Genomic DNA, 5,125 nt, shown 5'->3' on the forward strand with positions numbered 1-5,125 from the left:
GCAGGAGAATTGCTTGAACTTGGGAGGTGGAGGCTGCAGTGAGCCGACATTGTGCCACTGCACTCCAGCCTGGGTGACAGAGAGAGACTGAGTCTCAAAAAAAAAAAAAAAAAAGGGACTCTGGGGGTGATGGACTGGAGGGGGGTGGAGTCAGCAGAGGAGATGGGGCTAGAAGGATGTTAATGCTCATTGTGATGTGACTGGAAGCGAATTTTCATCCTTCCTCCCAATTCCTGGGGCAGGAAGCTGGATGGCAGCACCCACCAATGCATTAGCCCTTTCTCCATCACGAAGGATAACCCGAGACAGGGCATCCAGTGCCAGTGTGGATTGGTGAGAGGGCTTCCCCATCACCCTAGCTGTCATCCACATGACCAGATGGGCTCATTTGAGTGGAAATCTTCCTCTGCTCCCACCAGATACAGTGGGTCATCCTGCCTGACGCTCTGCAAGCCTGTTGAGCTGCTCAGGGTAGAGTCAGCTTGGGAGAAGTTTGGGATGGAGCCAGGAAAGGCAATCAATGGAGTTTATGAAGCATTCAAAGCAGGTTGTTGCTCTCTGGCAGATCAACTGCTAGTTTAAGTACCTGTGAAATCCACAGTAAACAGCTGCCTGCCCACTGGTGTCGGGACAGCTGGCTTTTGTGCAGAGCCAGATTTGAAGGTGCAGAAAGACATAGATACACTGTTTCTTTAGGATCTGTTATATGCCAGGCACCGTCTTACTTAATCCTCATGGAATCCTTCCAGGGAAGTATTATTATTCCAGTTTTCAAAAGAAGAAAGCAAGGCACAGAGAGGTTAAGGACTTTGCCCGGGGTCACACAGCAACTTCCCAGTGCAGCAGGCAAAGCCTATACCGCTTCTTCTGGACTAGCTGCAAACTTTTCTAATTTTGTCCCAGATATGTTTTCACTGCTCAGTTTACGTCCCTCTGCAAGTATAATAGCCAATGTTTATTCAACACCTCATGGTGCCAGGCACTGTTCATTATGTTATTCTAAATCTTTGCAACAAACCATTTGAGGTGAGGGCATTTATCCCATTTCTGCAGATGCAGAGTTGAGGCTCCAAGAGCTGGAGGGACTTGTTCAAGCTCACACAGCTGGTGAGGGTAAAAGCAGGTTTGCAACCAGGCCATCTGAGCTCAGTGTGAGAGCACCCATCTTGCTTCCTCTTTCTCCATTTGGACAGCACTTCTTTACATCGATATCTTTCCCCAGCCCTCTCTTCCACATCACTCCTAAGCAGACTTTCCACCCTGGCATTTCTGCTCAGACCTGTCACTCAATGAGCAAAGAAAGAAAGCGAGTGTGCTGTGTGTGTGTTGAAACGAGTCCGCAGGTCGTCCAAGCAGACGTCTCCAGACAGCAGTATGCATCGCCATTGACAGAGTCAATTACTGTGGCCCCAGGAAAGGGCTGTTTAGCATCTTGAAAGAATTAACCAACCGGTGCATAATTATTGCAAATGAACCACCTCTTGATTATATCTGTGGTTCCATTATGCACCCCAGTGGGCTCCAGCTCCTGCAATCCATGGCCCTAGATTTGGTACATCCCCTTTGCCACAGCCCACTTCTTGTTGAAGACAGAGCTGTGCATGTGGGAATAACAGCTCTCCTCCAACGATCAGCTTAAAGGTCATGTCTTTTCTACCAGAAATATGGAAAAAGAGCAAAGTTGTTTTAACAGGCTCCAGCCTCTCCGTGCTGCCAAGGAGAGCTGTCTTCTGCCAGATTCAGTTCAGTTCAATAACAACAGCTGCCTTTCCTGGGGGTATCTCCTGTGTTCTAAGCACTTTCTGTAATTCTCACCGGCACAGAAGGAGTTGGTATCTTCCATTTTACAGATGGGGCGACTGAGGCTGGAAGGAGATAGGAGATTGCACAAGGTCATCTTTGAGGTAAATTGCGGAATCGGTATTAGACCCAGGGTCTACCTGAAATCTGAGCCTGTGCGTTGCGCTGGTAGATCATGCTCTCCTTTCCCCCTCAAGTCAATCCAGGTCTAGGGAGGACCTGCTCTGCACTTGCACTGTTCTTGAGGACAGCAAAGGAGCGTACTGCTCAGCCCTTGCCTTCAGCATCTCCATCTCTTGGCTGTGGTGTCCTCGCCTCTTCAGGTCTAGTGAGAGTCTGTCTCCAACCCCGTTTTACACCAGTGGAAGATTGGCTTTTTCTGCAGTTTACCCCAGAGATGACCTTGTGCAAGTCTCTCATCTTTAAGCCTCAGTGGCCCCATCTGTAAGCTGAGGGATACTGACTCCTCCTGTGCAGGTGAGAATTGCAGTTCAAGCTTCCAGCTTGAGAATTCAGCTCAAATTTCTGAGAAGGCCCTGGGGGTTTTCGTCTCTGTTGTTCTGGGCTGGCCTTTGACTTTTCTAGCTGACTCTCTCTGTGCCACACAATGTTGACTCAGACCTTTTCCTCTGTTCCCCACAGAATAACCCCGACTCACACCAGGCATTGGCACATGGAGTGGGCTTTACTGAAAATTTAGGAGAAAATAAAGAGTTTATGTGGCTGAGATTCCAACCATGTTCAATCGAATATTAAGCATTCTACTGTTATATATAAACTTTCTATTCGAGGACACACAGAAAGTAAGTCATAAATGCACGACTTGATGAATATTCACAAAGTGAACACATCCATGTAACCAGTGTCCAGAGTAAGAAATAGAACATTCCAGCACCCACAAGCCCCCCAAAACTAAAAAGCCCTTTCCAAGTTGGGTGATGTGGCTCATGCCTGTAATCCCAGCACTTTGGGAGGCTGAGGCGGGTGGATCACGAGGTCATGAGATAGAGACCATCTTGGCAAACATGGTGAAACCTTGTCTCTACTAAAAATATAAAAATTATCCAGGTGTGGTGGCAGGTACCTGTAATCCCAGCTACTTGGGAGGCTGAGACAGGAGAATCACTTGAACCTCGGAGGTGAAGCTTGCAGTGAGCCGAGATTGCACCACTGCACTCCAGCCTGGCAACAGAGTGAGACTCCGTCTCAAAAAAAACAAAAACAAAAACAAAAACCAAAAAAAAAACTTTCAAATTCTTCAATTCTTCCTTTCTCCATGTACTTTGTATATAGAATGCAGCAAATATTGCGCGAACATTTACCGTGTGCTAAGTGCTTTTCGTGCATGATCTCATTTAATCATCCTGTCAACTCTAAGAGGAAGGTATTCTTATTGTTCCCATTTTACAGATGAAGAAACTGAGACTTGGATTAATCAGCTTGTCCAAACTTTTCCTGCTGGTGATATGGTTTGGCCATGTCCCCACCCAGTTACGGGAACTGTAGTTCCCATAATCTCCATGTGTCATGAGAGGGACCCAGTGGGAGGTAATTGAATCACGGGGGCAATGACCTCCACGATTTTGTGAAATTGAGTGAGTTCTCATGAGATCTGATGGTTTTATAAGAGGCTTTTCCCCCTTTTGCTCGGCACTTCTTGCTGCCGCCATGTGGAGAAGGATACGTTTGCTTCCCTTCTGCCACGATTGTAAGTTTCCTGAGGCCTCCCTGCCATGCTAAACTGTGAGTCAATTAAACCTCTTTCCTTTATAAATTACCTACTTTTGTGTATGTCTTTATTAGCAGCGTGAGAACGGACTAATATGGCTGGTAAGTAGTAATGGCAGGATTTGGACCCGTGACCCCAGCATTCCTATTCTTAACCTCTAGTCTGGGATGGTGTCAGGCACTTGATTCCTCTGCATATGGTCTCTGCCCTCATCTAGATGCTAGCTCTGCTCTCCAAAGGCAGAGTCTCATAGGTGGCTGTTTGGTATCTGATATGGTGCAGACCATCCAGGAAGTACCTAATAAATGCTGAATGGATGGATGATTAAACAAAAAGCATTGTTTGAGGGTCAAGTTGTTTACTTAGATCATAGCTTGGAGAGAAAAAAGCTCTGTGGGATGCAGTTATTTTCAAGAAACCAACCATTGCTCATTTCTCCTGTGTGGCAGTGCCTTTGCAGAGCATAAGCAATACTTTGGTCTTTGTTTCATCAACATTTCCTTGCCTTTTAATCTGTGGTAAGAGGACATGAAAGGAAATAAACATAGTTACGAGGTGGGGAAAGCCTTTTCCTTGGTTCTGACCAAGGGAGGCATAGAAGATGAATTGAGTTCTGTGCCATCCTCTCAAAGTTCATGCTGTTTTTGCTCCAAAGTTCTTTCCCTGCATGATTTATTGTGCTATCTGGAAAATCAATTTTTTCTTCTTGGGACCACAGAAGAGTCTGTTTCAAAACACATTTGCACCCTTAAAACTAACATATTCAGTCTTACTGCCTCTGGTATCTGTAAGCAGACCCAGTCTATGCTATTTTTAGGATCATTTCCAGAAAAATAATTTGTTTCATTGTGGAGTCTGTCAAGCTAAATGGAGTTATTTTCTTTGTGGAGCTGGATGAGTAAATCCTGTCCTAAAAAAATGAGGATTTAAAACATTTCCTGCAGAGAGCTCATAGCTGGGTTTATCTTATAGATTAAAATAAAAAGGAGCTACCAGAAGGTCTGTGTGTCCAATACGCTTTGTTACCATCTATCAAGTCTATTTTCTTAAGTTGTCAGAGCTGTTTGCATTCCTGATGATAGCTTTATCAAGAATCAGCTCCTTTTCTAGCATCAAAAGTTAAGAATTTAGGCCAGGTGCAGTGGCTCACGCCTGTAATCCTAGCACTTTGGGAGACCGAGACGGGCAGATCACTTAAGGTCAGGAGTTCGGGACCAGCCCGGCCAACATGGTGAAACCCCGTCTCTACTAAAAATACAAAAATTAGCTGGGCATGGCGGCGGGCACCAGTAACCCCAGCTACTGAGGGGGCTAAGGTAGGAGAATCGCTTGAGCCCAGGAGGCAGAGGTTGTAGTGAGCCAACATTGTGCCACTGCACTCCAGCCTGGGTGACAGAGTGAGACTCCATCTCAAAAACAAAAATAAAAATAAAAAAGTTAAGAACTTAGACTTTGCAGCTGAATGGACCAGGATTCAAGTATGTGCAAGATGTTCTACCTCAGTCTCTTGATCTGAAAAAATGGGAAGAATAAAATGACCTACGTCATCAGGTTGTAACGGGGTAAAGCACAGTAAGGCTTTACCCTTATCGTGTA

The sequence above is a fragment of the Mandrillus leucophaeus genome, unplaced genomic scaffold (genome assembly GCF_000951045.1).
Source record: "Mandrillus leucophaeus isolate KB7577 unplaced genomic scaffold, Mleu.le_1.0 Scaffold19, whole genome shotgun sequence".
Lineage (NCBI taxonomy): Eukaryota > Metazoa > Chordata > Mammalia > Primates > Cercopithecidae > Mandrillus > Mandrillus leucophaeus.